The 15063-nt window shown below is 39.5% G+C and overlaps 1 long non-coding RNA gene across 5 annotated transcripts in view; it reads right to left on the bottom strand.

Moving 5' to 3' along the window:
- Positions 1–715: 715 nt before the first annotated feature.
- Positions 716–15063, bottom strand: part of LOC148213539 (uncharacterized) — a 226883-nt gene continuing 212535 nt past the window's right edge. For 3 of the 5 annotated variants that reach the window (XR_015794377.1, XR_015794378.1, XR_015794380.1), the window contains one exon: positions 716–7259. This is a non-coding gene — a long non-coding RNA (uncharacterized LOC148213539). Of the gene's footprint in view, positions 7260–7938; positions 8257–14251; positions 14697–15063 lie in introns of those variants that run through there. The other 2 variants (XR_015794379.1, XR_015794381.1) reach the window with 2 other exon arrangements.

Genomic DNA, 15063 nt, shown 5'->3' with positions numbered 1-15063 from the left:
CTGAAGAGGGGAAAAAAAAAACAATCAAAGAACTATTTTTGGGGATTTAGTAGTAATATGGGAAGCTAATATAATGGAAGAAGTGGTTGCACAACAAAAGTCAAGATACTGGTGTATACCCCTTGGTCACCTCAGCACTGAAGAAGTTCAAGAACATCATATTCTCCTAACTAGATTTTTTTAAATAGTCTCTTCTACTCTGAAAGAAATTTCAAAAGCAAAGTCTCTTCCATTATATTAAAAAGATAGAAAAAATGCAGCACTAATATTTACATTGAAGAATATATATGTAATGTCCTTTTCAGACTTCTAATCAAGTTGGTTCTAGGAGAAAAGAGCTTGGGGACAATGTGCAGTCTGGTCTCTTGCATTAATTGAGGATGCCTAAAGATGCCTCTTGTGGGTGAAAAAGAGTATACATATGCGTATGTGTGAAAAAAAAGTGTTTTCCATGTATAATTTCCACATCATCTACAGCCTTGTACTCCTTGATCAAGTTGTTCCACTTTCCCACTAAGAATGGCCGTTTACCATGACCAAACTAAAAATACGCATATTTTATGTCATTCCTCAACAGGTAGTGAAATAGTTAAATGTTGTTTAATTCATTATTTCCCTGAAAGGAAATCTCTTTTCAAAAGCAGAGGAAAAGGTAAAAAGGGAGAGAGAGAAAGACGATTGTAAATAATGACACTTTGAAAAGAATCTCTGAACCTTGCAGCAGCTAATCGTATTTTAATTTTGACTTATGGCTCATCCAATGACAGAAGAGATAGAAGAAATGTTTTTCTTTTTTAACATGAAAAAATCAGATTAATTAAATGAATTAAAAGCCATTGCCAGCAGACCTTGACAAGCTTTGGTAATAAATATCCACGTCTGTTGCTTTGAATAATGTTTTGATATTTATTATTATTACTGTTATTATTATTATTGCTATTTTTCATTCATCTTTTACACTAGGATTCTCAGAAGACATGATGCTTCCCTTTCTTAGAACTTACGCAGACAGCACACCAGGCTCTACTTTCAGTGGATTTTAGCACCACGTTCTTAGTCAACCCTGTGGTGGCTTTTCCTCCATTCCTATCTATAGGGACATCCTTATGGCATACATTAGCTGCTAAGAATCTTCAGAGACCCCACATATATTCCAAGAACATCTTGATGCTCTATAGGATTGCATAGGCTTGACCTGCTGCAGTCATCTGCACTTTCAGTGTAGATGAGAAGTTATTCCCAATGTAGTTCACACCACACCTTGACCAGGTCAGATACAAACCTAGCCGTTGCATTCATGTAACATGCAAAGCTTGGAAGTGCTAACTTTGGTTAGATTTTGGTTCTGCATCTTATGAAAATCCAGCCTTTTTGGTTAGTTTATGTACTGCATGAATCGCCAACCTATGTTAATTCAGTAACTAGGTTAAATGTGTTGTGTGAACACAACCATCAGGTAGAATTCCAGGGCCCAGCCAAATGCTTTTGAGTGAAAGACCTTCCTGCAGTCTGATGTGTTGCTTATCCCCAGGCCCCTTTCAAATGACCAGTCAGGCTTCTGTCTGAGAAATTCCTGTAGATCTATTTTGTAAATAGAATATTGAAGCTAGGAAATACAGTTCTTTAAATACAGTTCTTCTCTCATGCTGCAACAGAAACATGGCACAAGATTGAAAATTTACTTTTTTCTTTCTGATACCCTGTGGTACAGTAAGGCCTCAATTTTACAGACCTCAGTTCAGCAAACCTCAGATGGAACAGACAAAATTTCAAGGAATAACTAACTTCTCCCAAAGCAACAGTCTGTTATTTTACAAATCAACATTTGTACATTTTTTTGTTGATTTTACAAATTGACATTTATCACGCACATGTTTTATATACATTCTACATATGTTTAAAATCGTGTTTACCACTCATTCAGCTCTGTTGGATATCCCTTAACCCCTATTCATCCATTGCATCTGGGATTGTATTTATTTCTTTATTTATTATATCAATTTATGTGACTCTGGGTGGCAAACATAAATTAAAAACAAGAATAAGAAAACAATACTGCTAAAAAATAATACTAGCAGAAACACAGTAATTGCACAACAGCATCTGAGGTCATTCTAACACAATCCATACTTCCATAGTCACAACAAGTGACACTGATGGTATCACACAACCTCTGGATCCCAAGCCCATGGACACATCCAGGTCTTTAAGGACTTCTGAAATGCCAGCAGGGTTAGGACCAAGTGAATCTCAGAGGATATGGTATTCCAGGCAGCAAGTGCTATGACAGAGAAGGCACGCTTCCTGAGCACCACCTCATGCCACTATTTAATAGGTGGGACCTGCCCACCCTGCTGGATCTAGTGGGCCAGGCAGAAACTATTGGAGAAAGTCAGACCCACAAATAGCCTGGCTCCATGCCATAAAGGGCTTTATAGCTGATAACCAGCAACCTGAATTGCACTCAAAAGCCATCTGGGAGTCAAGGATGGCCTCTTCAGAAGAAGACAAACCACTGGCTCCTTCAAGGCAGGGAGAACCATTCCATCCTGCAACAAAGCATTCACCATTATTTGGACACACACCACCTCCTACGAGGTTTTAACCATTGGAGAGGGGCATGGATCCAGGAAACAGGGGGCAGAGCTCACAGCCACAAGGACCCTGTCCATTTCCTCAGAACCAACCAGCTGCAGCTCCATCGACATAACAGAGCAAAGATGTGCTCAGTCATGATCTGCCTAGCCAAAGTCCAGTTCAGAGTGAATCCAACCAATTTAATCTGAGAGATGCTGAGAATAGTCCTCATAATGACCCAGCAAGTTCTCCCTGTCCCTCCATACCAAGGAGGGACTTGGTTACCTGAAGCAGGGCCACTGGCTGGCTATAAGAGTGGAGAAGTAAGCTCACCTTGTCATTCTTATTGCCACAAGGTAAGTCCTAATAAAAGCTCTCTCTTGTGCCTGGTTGGATTTGCTGTTTGTCTTCCTCCAGTGGCACTCTAGGTGTCTTTTATGTTGTTTCATCTCCCGGAGCTGCTCCATAAACCAGGGTGTGCTACGGGATCCACAAACATAGAAAGTCCACACTGCAGGGATCCAATCCAAGGCCCTCTTTGCATGTTCATGCAAAGCCATGATTAAGGCCTCAGTTGAACCATGCAGCAGAACTTGTTGCAATCCCAAGTTCCCTCTGAAACTCCATTGGGTCCATCAGGTGCCTGGGGTGGATCAGTCAAATTGGCCCTTCCTCCCTGGAGCAGGGGGTGGTCACAGAGATCTAAAAGGCCAAGAGGGAGTGATTTGTCTATGGCAAGGGTCTAAGAGTATCATCTCCCAACTCCAGATTGCGCTGCCGCTGCCTCAAGACAAAACCCAGATCTAATGTGTGACGACTGCTGTGAGTTTGGCCCCCAATAAGTTGGATCAGGTCCATGGTTGCCATGATGACTATCAACTACTGGGGCTCCAACTCAAGGACCAGAGAAGCCAGGTTGAAATCCCCCAGACTCATGAGTCTTGGGAACTCCACTGCCAACTTGGCCACAGAGTCAAGGAGCCTGGGCAGGGATGGTGCTACACTGCAGGACAAATTGTATGATGAGCACTATTCGCCAATCTGCTACCCACATCAGCAACAGGCATGTCATGGCCACAATAAAAATGTTCAGAGCTAAGATAGTGAGTTATCTGCTTCCCATATATTCTGTCCATTCAAAACTCCTAAGGGCCCTATTCCATGTTTATTAAGAGTAGAAGCAGGCCTGACTTCATTAGAGGCCCAAATGTAACTCTACTGTTTGAGATACTGGCTTGACCACTGAGAATACCATGGGACATAAATGAACAAACTAACTCTTCTTTGAAAGCCTTTTAGTTTCTTTGACTTTGCAACATAACTTTATTCCCCCGCCCAACTAATTGAAATAAATTCTGATTTAGGACTCTGAATTTTCCATACAATATCTTGTGTTGATTGGCTCTGACAAAGCTCTGTCAGAAATAAAACAGCATGTTCCAGACCTACAGAAGGACTTAAGCTATATTCTAAAAAACTACAGTTTAGGCGCCTTAGGGAAACCATTCACTTTAGCCAGATACCTTGCTAATCGTTTGTACCCACCACACATAAGGGTTTTTACATTACCCAGACTTGATGTTTTACTTTCATTTCTTCTGGAAGGGAGATTCCACAGGACATCTATAGGCTATGTTTTATGCCCATGTACTTTGGAAGAAATCAAATCAATATCCTTCTTCACTGTCCCTTTTACTCAACCTGGCATGAAGATTTAATTACATCTCTTTTAACTTACAGGCACAGAAAAACAGATGCTGATCTTATTCTGCTCCTATGAGCAGACACTGTAGAGATCACCTCCAGGAGTATAGCTAAATTCTGTATGATTGCCATCACTGTTCACTGCTAGATACTATAGTCCTGTTTAAAATCTTATGGATGCTCCAGGCAGAATTTTAAAACTATCATTTAATGGTTGTGCAGTGTTAAATAATATCCAGCAACAGCAAATAAATTTACATTCATGTATTAGTGCTTATCTTCCTAGAGCTATCACTTAAGTAGCTTAACATTTAGTAGCTATTAAATTAAAATTGAAGCATTTTATTATTTTTGTATTTTAATAATTGGTAATGTACTTAATAGTTTTAGAAACTCAGTAAATTAGTTTTGTGTCCTTTTGATTTCTTTAATATCCTATCACATTAACTGTTTGTGATGTTTTAGATTATTTTTTCTAGTAGACTTAAAATTGTGCTCATCCCTGGTCATTGATCATAATCAAAGTCTAACTAACAAATGAAAAGCAACTCATGGCATGGATGGAATTCCAGTTAAGATGCAAAGTTTAAAATTTCTGTTAAGGACCAAACTCTTGGCCATTCCAGGAACAGCTTTTCAGCTGTTGTCAAATCAAGTGTTCACAAGTCATGATTGTTGAACGAGAGCTTCAAAGTGTGAAGTAGTGTACCACAGATACTAAATAATAAAAATAGGAATGAATAGATTTTTTGCACCTTATTTTTGCATTTTAGACCCCATAATTGCACTCCATTCTGTTCTCATATTCATCTGCGCCTGATATTGTCTAGTAAATTTGCTTCAGTCAGCAACTTAGTTGTCGTCTTTTGAAGTAAAAATTTCAGATACGGTACTTTTCAAAGTCAATGTCACATAGGGGAAAATATTTCTAAGGCTCTGACAGAACTGCATCTGATGTTGCACTGACAATGGATTTCCAATTCTTTTCTTCCCTTGTGAAAAGGACTTCATTTTTATCTAATATTCTCAATGCGCTTGAGAATTTCTTCTCAATTTTTCCTGGTAGTGGTTTTGAGCTTCCCTTTTCATTAGAAGTTGCAGAAGGAGCTAGCAATATACCAATCACATTGAGCAAGAAGGCTTGGTATAAAATGACTATCTATGACCATGTGTATGCTGAATCTTCTGAAAAGAAGGCTTACAGTACAGCAATGAAGTGCTTGTTTTGCAATCAAGAAGTACCATTCAGCCCTTGACATTTCCATGTAGAACTGGGAAATATTTCTGTTGGAACTCTGGAGAACTCTGTTTGTTTATTTATTTATTTATTTTATTCATCACATTTATATAGCCACCCATCTCACGAATGTGACTCTGGGCAGTGTACAATAAAAACAGGCCATAAAAAACAAATATTAAAATATTATTTAAAAAGTCTAGGAGAGAGCATCTTTGATGTTAATACAGTGTAGCCATCCCACCAATTCTCCATTTCCCTGAGATCTCCAAGCCTGCTGACAGAACCACATTTTGAGGGACTTCTGGAAGGTTGGCAGAGATGGGGCTAATCTCACCTCAGGGAGAATGATGTTCCAAAGGCCGGCACCATGGCAGAAAAGGCTCGTCTCCTGGATCCCTCCAGATGTAACTCCTTAACAGATGGGACCCTCAAATACCCCGACCTCATCCCACTCTTGCCAGAAATCATTTAAAAGCATGACCAATTCTGTTTCCATCCCATACCTGAATCCTGACTGAAAGGTGTCCAGATAAACTGCTTCATCCAGGGTCCTCTGAAGCTGCTGTGCAGCCACTTTCTCAACCAAGAAGGGGAAGTTAGATACTTGACAAAAAATGTCCAGTATGTTGGGAGTCAGCAATGGTTTCTGGAGGAGGGGGGTGAACCAAAGCCGCCTTAAAAGGCAGAGGAACAACCCCCTCATCCAAGGAAGAATTGACTACCACTAAAAACCACCCAGACAACATCCCTCAGGCAGCTTTAGCCAGCCAGGAGGGGCATGGATCTAAAGAGCAGGTGCCCAAGCTCATGGAGGCTCCTGTCCACTTCCTCAGGCCCAACAGATTCAAACCATTCCCAGATAACAGGGCAAGACTCCATCATCTCCTCAGGACCTGCAACAAGGCCCACATCTAAGTGAGAATGAATTCCAGTGACTTACTAGTTGGTGGCTGCTTTCAGACAACACACTGAATTAGGTCAAATAAAAACCTAGCACATAACATTCTAAACACATTGGTTGAGGTATTTTTGGAGGGTTCATGTTGTATAAACCCAGTTTTTTCATTTAGGCTGGCTGTATGCAAACCCAGAAAAAGGGTGAATTTAATAATTAGGTTAAGCATGTAATACAAATCTACTTATAATAATATTTTCTGTTGCATATCTTTTCATCACTTTGAAGCATTCCTTGCTGTCTCCTGAGGCCAGTTTCCTTGTGCAATTTTTCTTTGGGATTTAAGTATAACATAGGACACCAGAAAGGCTGCAGATTACAGAAGAGAATATTGTACTCCAGGGTTTTTCAACCATGGCAACTTTAAGATATGTGGACTTCAACTCCCAGAATGCTGGTTTGGGAATTCTGGGAATTGAAGTCTACACATCTTAAAGTTGCCAAGGTTGAGAAACTCTGATGTTCACAAAAAGATAGGAATTCATAACCACCAGCTACTAAATAACACAAAGACGCCATTCTGGAGAATCCCACCAGAATTCTCTTCTCCTTTGAAAGGAAATTTCTAACACAATGTCTCTTTCATTAAACAGAGTGAAAGCTGGTAGGGAAAATAATGTAGAAATTGACTTCATTGCTCTAGGGAATTCTTTATTGTTCCAGCCAAGTGGGGCAAAGAAGTGCTGGAGCTGGGTTGGTCAGTCTTGTGCTTGTTGCCAGATGATTATGCTGTCTCAGCTTCTCTGTTACTTTTAGATTAACCGTCCAAACTTGCCACGATTCCTGCAAGGGAGAAAGGAACACACAGCTTAAATTGGATGAATTTCCTCTACAGCACACTTTGCTGACTGTTCAGTTTGTTTTGTTTACTTCCCTTTTTTGGAACAGCTACATGTTCTTTAATGATCTGGGAACCTCTAATATCTAATTATGGCTGTAATTATTAGTTCAGTAATGAAAAGGTTTGGAGACACAATTACATAAGAACATTTTTGGAGTTATAAGAGCTTTTCTTTAAAAAAAAAAAAAAATCTGCACCTGCCACTGATTAAATTCTTTGCCTTCTGCTCTAAATGAGAAAATGCTAAAATATTATTTCCTTCACGAACCACATTTGCTTGGAGGTTCAGCATTAATTACTATCCAGCGAATGCCTTTAAATCAAGCACAGATTTCCAAGGTGTGAGTATCATAATAACATGGTAAATCCTTCAGCATTTGCCTAGGAAAAGAGCACTGCTTTTGATTGATGAGCCAGCCTTCTGAAGGCCTATCTGTTATGTAGCTACAGCCATTAAAGGCATTACAGGAGCACCAGCAGCAGAAAGTTTTAGGCTGGTGGAGGTCCCCTCATAAATCAAGATTTTGTGTGCAAATGACTGGTTTGCAAATTATTCCTTTGGATTTTCCGGGATGGAGACAAGGTCTTTTGGGGTAGAGTTTTGCAAAAATACATGCATACCTGTAAATCACATCCGTCACTGCAGTTCATGAACAAATAGCGGGCAAGGACAGTCACTTCACAGGATAAAAGTGACAACAATCAGAAAGAGAATTGAATATATTTTCTTTGTCCAAGTGAAACATCTGATGGAGGTAGGTGCCTTCCAGATGTTTTAGATTGCAACTCAGATCAGTAAAGCCAACATGGTTATTTACTGAACTTCTAACCATGGTCATTTGTTGGACTTCTAACTCTTCTCTTCTCTTCTCTTCTCTTCTCTTCTCTTCTCTTCTCTTCTCTTCTCTTCTCTTCTCGTAATGATTATGTGGGAATGACCTTGGGAGACAGAAGGAAATGCTACAGACTAGACAACCATCTGATAAGAGGCAGATGAGTCTGCAGAAGGAATGGAGGCATGACAAACATCTCAGAAGGGACCCTCCTTAGTTTATAGGACTGTAAAGGTGAAGAGGGAGAGATGTACTTTCAGACTTGCAAGATTCTGTTAATGTAACCTTACAATAAAATTAGAGCTAGGACTTCTGGGTGTGCTTCTTGTCTGGACAACCTCACAAGGCTGAGCTGTGCTATGCTATGCTATGCTATGCTATGCTATGCTATGCTATGCTATGCTATGCTATGCTATGCTATGCTATTCCTAATCCACAGAAGTTCTGAGTGAGTTGCAAAATTATAATATAATTTCAGTGGTCTACATGCACACTCTCACACACAAATGAATGTCAACAGTGTTGCCAGTGAAATCATGCCAATGCCTCCATTACAGATTAGAATTCCAACAGTAACTCAAGTACATAACTCACATATTTTGATGATGACATTGTAATGCATATGTCATCATTTTCCCCTTTGCATATCCCCACAGACACCCATGGATGTCATTTCATTAAAACTACCCCAAACTTCAACATTAAACAGCAAAATCAACAAAGGGATGAACAGAGCTTTATATTCCAAGGCAAAGAGATACTTTAGGATGTCAACCTGGGGAAAGGCATAGCTTCTTTAAGGAACAGCAGACAGGTATTAAACAGTATGAGCATCTTTGTATACTCCAAAATACCTTTTAACCTTCAAATTTGAAGCCTTGCACAGCCCTAATATCAATCAACTAAAGATAAGAATAAAATGACTTGAATCCTGCACTAAAAGAGATGTAGCATTGATCCAAGGCATACCGCTTGGAAGAAGGCATTCCGAAGATGGGGCACCACTTAGAAAAAAAACTTTCTCTGTTGCATAAAAGTGTACTTAGATCACAGATATTGTAAATGATGTTTTAAAAAGAATATTCTGGATTGCTATTATATTCCGAAAGCAGTGTTTCTCAATCTTAGCGACTTTAAAATGTGTAGACTTCAACTCCCAGAATTCCCCAGCCAGCATGCTGGCTAGGGAATTCTGGGAGTTGAAGTCCACTCATCTTAAAGTCACTGAGGTTCAGAAACATTGTCTTAAAGTAACAAGTAACTGTAACACTGATATTGTAATAGCAATTTAGGGTAACATTAAATATATTGAATCACCTCACATTGCTCTTTTGTCAACTTTTATTCCTAAAAATACACATAAATGGGGGAGAAACAGAGGTGTGGGTAAGCTTTTGCTCTTTGAAGCAGCTAGTAATGGAAAATACAGAACATGTTTCTTTTTTCAGATATAATCTTATTCCATTCAGGATCCAATAACAACATATCAAAAGTTATACTTCTTACCAAGTCAGACAAATAGATAACAGAGTCTGAAAATATATGTTTGAAGACCTGGTGTACCAAAAACAGAGAAAAAAATGACAAAATTCCTGGAGTTTCTGAGACAGAGATAAGGTAAACAAAATTTAATATTAACCAGTCTCTTTTCATTATTTCTCTGTACTTGGATTAGCTGGCACAATTGAAAATTCCCTTATCCTAGCCAACCCTTTTTTCTGTGCCAGTATTTGTTATTAAAGAAAAAAGCTAGCATGCAATTCTTCCTATAAAAATACATTGTGAGAACTGAGATACCTGGATTTGCTCCATTTTCTTGATCAGCCCGTTGCCCTCTAGCTTTTTGCACCAATTCCTATCATTCTTGGAATTATGGTAAAACCCTCCTCTGCCATAATCTTTCCTTAAAAGGAAGATGGTTGAAAGCACCTTAACAGAGAGAAAAATCCTTCCCAATCTTGGGCTGAAGCAGGAAAATATGATTTCGAGAGCAGTAAAGCTGGAGCGTGAAAATTACTTAGTCACAGAACTAGCTGTTTAGGCCATCAATTCCACCCCTGTTTAGTGCAAAGGTATAAATTAAAGCATCCTTAATTGATTATTGTCCATCCTCTAGATGAATACATCTCATGGAAGGGAGCCTCAGTGTAATTGATTTCACTGTCTAACTCAGTATTTCTCAACCTTGGCAACTTTAAGATGTGTGGACTTCAATTCCCAGAATTCCCCAGCCAGCCATGCTGGCTGGGGAATTCTGGGAGTTGAAGTCCACTCATTTTAAAGTTGCCAAGGTTGAGAAACACTGGTCTAACTGCTCTCATGCTGTTAACAAAGTTTTTTTCTTTTCTCCTGATATTCAGTTGGAATCTGCTTTCCTGCACCTTAATGCCATTATTCTGTGTCTTTGGGATTGTGGAGAAGAGGTTGATTGTGGAGAAGAGAACTTCTATATCACATCCTTTTGGGTATCTGCGGAGCACTGTCATGTCCTCCTGTCAGCCCTTATAAGTAGTCTAGACAAGAAGCACCAACCATGAAAACTTACACTATCTTTACTATAAGAGTTCAGTAAAAGAATCTTGCAAGTCTGAAGTTACATCTCTCCCCCTTCACCTTTATGGCCCAAGAAACTAGAGAGGGTTCTTTCTAGATGTTTGCTAGGCCCCCATTCCTTCTACAGACTCAGCTGCCTCTTATCTGACCATACCCTAGACTGCTGCTCTTCCTCCAGTCTCTCGAGGACATTCTCACAGAAGCTTTCACCCCCTCTTTTTTCTCAAGTCAAAGGATTCCCACATCCTTCAATCTCTCTCTACAGGACACTGTTTTTAGTTCCTGATTTTTCCTTGCTGTCCTTTCTGAAACTGATTCAATTTCTTTGAATCCTTCTTAAAGTTGGGTACCCAGAACTGAGGATAGGATTAGAGGTTTGGTTTGACAAAGCAGAATAAAATATCATTATTACCTCTCAATATTTGGAAGTGTAGTTCTGTTGATGCAGGCTAAAATTGCTTTTGCATTGTCATAGCTTCATCATGCTGCTGATTCATACTCAGTCTGCAATCAACTACTGTTCCAAGACCTTTTTCATAAGTACTATTACCAAGCCAGGTATCCTCAATTATATCTTTTGTTTTCTAAGTGAAGAATTTCACATTTCATTCTGTTACTTTCAGTCCATTTTTCGAGCCAGGCAAGATCATTCTATTCTGTCAGAGAATTAGTTATTCCATTTTTCTACATCCAAGTCATTAATAAAAATACTGAAGAATAGAGAGCCCAGGGTTGAATTTTGTGGCACCACCTCAACACATCATCCAATTTGATGATGAACCAGTGATGTGCATTCTCTGAGTACAATTTTTGAGCCAATTATGTATGTACTATCCAGACCTCTCTTACTAGCTTGCTGATTAGATTCACGTGCAGTGCATTGTCAAATGCTATGGCCGAAATCACATGATGTCTATAGCATTAACAAAATCTATTAAGAAATGACCTCAAAAAATAAAACATAGTAGTTTGAGAAGTCCACCCTGATGACTGATAATGATCACATTGTTTTCAAAGGATTTACGGTGTGTTGTCGAAATACCAAAGCGTTTCATTGACTGAGTCAACTAATCCTAAAGAGACAGAGTTACATTGGTTTGACCCAGTCAGTTGTGTCATGAGAAGACCAAACTGACCCAGTTGGAATATCTAGTCCTCCCTCCCAAAAAAAGAGTTGGAGAAAGAATAGCTGAAAAATCTAGCTATTTCAGAATTTACTGACAAGACTTGTCATGTTGAACAACCCTTCTCTGATTGCAGCAGTCAAGCTATGACAGGCTATAGATGAAGCCATATTGGAAATCTAGTGGAAGGATTCATGGGATACTAGGCGCTCCCTGAAGAAAGTGGGCAGTACCTTTGTACATCTAAAATGGTGATTTTTGACCAGACTGTTTTGTGGAAATAGGATCCCCCGCCCTGCCCTCACTTTCACATACTCAAACAATGGATAGAAATGTAACTTGTTCAACTTTGGGCCCAATATTACTACCAGTGTAATACACAGCTGTGTGCATAAAATAAAAAGAAAAATCTTATTTTATTTATTACTAACATTCATATGCTGCTTCATCCCAACCGGTGGGCAAAGTTTTCAATATTTCACAGCTAAAAATAGTGTTACTTTTACATCCCTAGAGTTTTTATATTTCCTAACTTGAAACCTCTCACCACCATAATTAGCACACATAACTAACAATTCTTTTCCATCTATTATATTGACTTATTTATTGGCAATTGCTTGTCCCAGACAGATTTAAAACCAACAGAAATATGAATTACGCTGATACTCTATTTTTTTCTTGTTTTAATCTGGGGAAAAAATTGCTAGCAAATTGAGACCCATGGCAAGAAACCCCAATCAGCTGCCAATTTTCATTTCTACAGCAGTCATAGATATATTTTATGTTCCCTTTTCTAACCTGTCTGGACATGATTTCTACTGAGTGAGTCATAAACTGACATAATGTTTTAGACATATTTCCTTTTCAGAGATCACAATGTACTAATGAAAAAAATTAAGGCTAACAGTACATCACTGTATTGAAAGAACATTACCTTAAAAATAAAGAAAAAGTGTCAAAATGCTTTAAAAAAGTAGTTTCCTTGCCTCTTCAGCCCTGTTTGCACAGCCTCCCGACAGCGGGAGAGGGGCATGATAAGTACATCATGGGAATTCTCTAGACACCACAAGTCACCCACTAAGTAACCCATAGGAGAAAAGAATTAACACAAACAGATTCTGTTGTAGCTTAATTGAAAAGAGAGAGCCAGTGTGGTGTAGTGGTTAAAGGCCCCAGGCTCGAAACTGGGAGACTAAGAGTTCTAGTCCCACCTGAGGCATGAAGCCAGCTGGGTGACCTTGGGCCAGTCATTCTCTCTCAGCCCTAGGAAGGAGGCAATGGCAACCCACTTCCGAAAAACCTTGCCAAGAAAACTGCAGGCGCTTATCACCAGGAGTAAACGCTGACTCGAAGGCACACACAGACAAAAAAAGATTTACAGAGCTGGGAATAGAATGCCCAGGAAAATAATGGTTAGTGCTGATAGCCTAATAGGACGGCTCTCAAAGGAGGGGGAAGCATTATGGCATGCTGCCGGATGTGTGAATGATCCTGCAGGAGGCATGTATTATTGGGGAGGTACAGAAAATAATGTCTAAATCGCAGGTGAAGCATGAGGGAAAACGTGAAGAAAGGACAGAGGAAGCATGCAAATTCAGTGCTAACATAACTACTCAGAGACAGGTTCTAAAGACCTAGTGCCTGAGTTTCCTTACCTCTTCAGCCCTGTTTGCTTCCCTCCATCCCCCCTTCCTATTTTTTTCCTATTTTTTCCAATATTTTTTTTTCTATATTTCAGGTTGCAAGACTATGTTTATTTCCCCTCTATTGTCTTTTTTGTTGTTGTTGTTGTTCCTGAGGGGGCTTTTTTATTCAAGCAGTGTGGGGGTAAGCAGGCTTCAAACTAGCAAATAAATAAGTGCAAGAATAGAAGTGGCCCTGGCAAAATGTGGGGACACTGGGGGACCTTGGGCCAGTCACTTTCTCTCTCAGCCCTAGGAAGAAGCAGGCAATGGCAAACCACTTCTGAAATCTTGCCAAGAAAACTGCAGAGGCTTCTCCAGGCAGTCACCAGGAATCAACACTGACTCCAAGGCACACATACACATAAAAGGTAGCTTAATTTGGGGACTAACCTATCATCACTTGCCCAAGTTATTACCTCCTTGCTAGAAAGTTTGCTGATTCTTCATGCAAAAAGCAGACCTCCCTGTTTTGTTTCTCCCATCTGTTTCTACTTATAGTTTTTATCTTGCCCCTCCCCAGCAGCACGAGTGATATGAAATGGGTGGGTAAGATAGCCCTGAATCTGTCCACAGTGTTGCCAACTCCTATCATGCCGCTGTGGACTTCACTTTATTTTTTACTTCCTTGGGGGAATAGGAAGTGTGGAAAGAAGACAAATACCAAAAGAAGCCATTGCATGACAAATTGACCATTCTGAGTAATGTGCTACTAATGCACAACGGTGAGTTCTCTGGACGATGGAGTTGTTGCCCTTTCATAAAAGAACTTGGTTACACATGGTGTCAAGGACGAACCTAGCCACCAAACTGGTTTTCTGCAGCTCTTCTAGCCAAGTTCATCATAACTGTGAAATTCAAAATTCATTTTGAGACAAGAGACACAAAGGGCATATTTTTACAAGATAGTTCACCCAGCCCCTTCAAATTTCCATAGTGTTTCTGGTAATACACAAGAAAAAACAACGGTCCTATTCCTAGAACGCATTTACCATCTCACTGTCACCGTTAAGTGTGCTGTGGGAACAGAATCTGTATACATCTATGTTTAAGTTTCTTACGGAAAACTTTCACAAAGCCTCTTGCCTTTCTCCATTGTATTGTTGCTTGCTTCTGGTGCTGTTCATTTGCAAATACAAATATTAGTCCCAAAAATGCATTATCTGTCCATCATTAGCAGGTGCGTTCTGGAAAATTAAAAAAAAGTTTTTCAAAGGGTGGCTGTAGAAAGGACCACCATCAGTGTCACACCTACAAGGAAAGTTCCTGAAAACAGAGAGTGCATTTCAACTGTTCCCCAGTGTAATTAATGCTACAGAAATGTTTCTCAACCTTGGCAACCTGAAGATGTATAGACCTCAATTCATCTTGAAGTCAACTTGATGTCCACAAATCTTCAAGCTGCCCAGGTTGAGAAACACTGTGCTAGAGATTAGCTTCTAACCATTCTCATCATTTTAAAGGAATATCACTTTGTTTAGTTATGTTAGTTTCTAATTTGTTTTAATTATGGACAGATTTGCAGACTCCAAAAACTTTAGTCTCACACATGAG

The sequence above is a fragment of the Python bivittatus genome, unplaced genomic scaffold, assembly GCF_059951505.1.
Source record: "Python bivittatus isolate LINGU-HERP-01145 unplaced genomic scaffold, Pbiv_v1 ctg000980_np1212, whole genome shotgun sequence".
Taxonomy (NCBI): domain Eukaryota; kingdom Metazoa; phylum Chordata; class Lepidosauria; order Squamata; family Pythonidae; genus Python; species Python bivittatus.
Note: the sequence above shows the minus strand (reverse complement) of the source record. Positions and strands in the feature narration are given on the sequence as shown.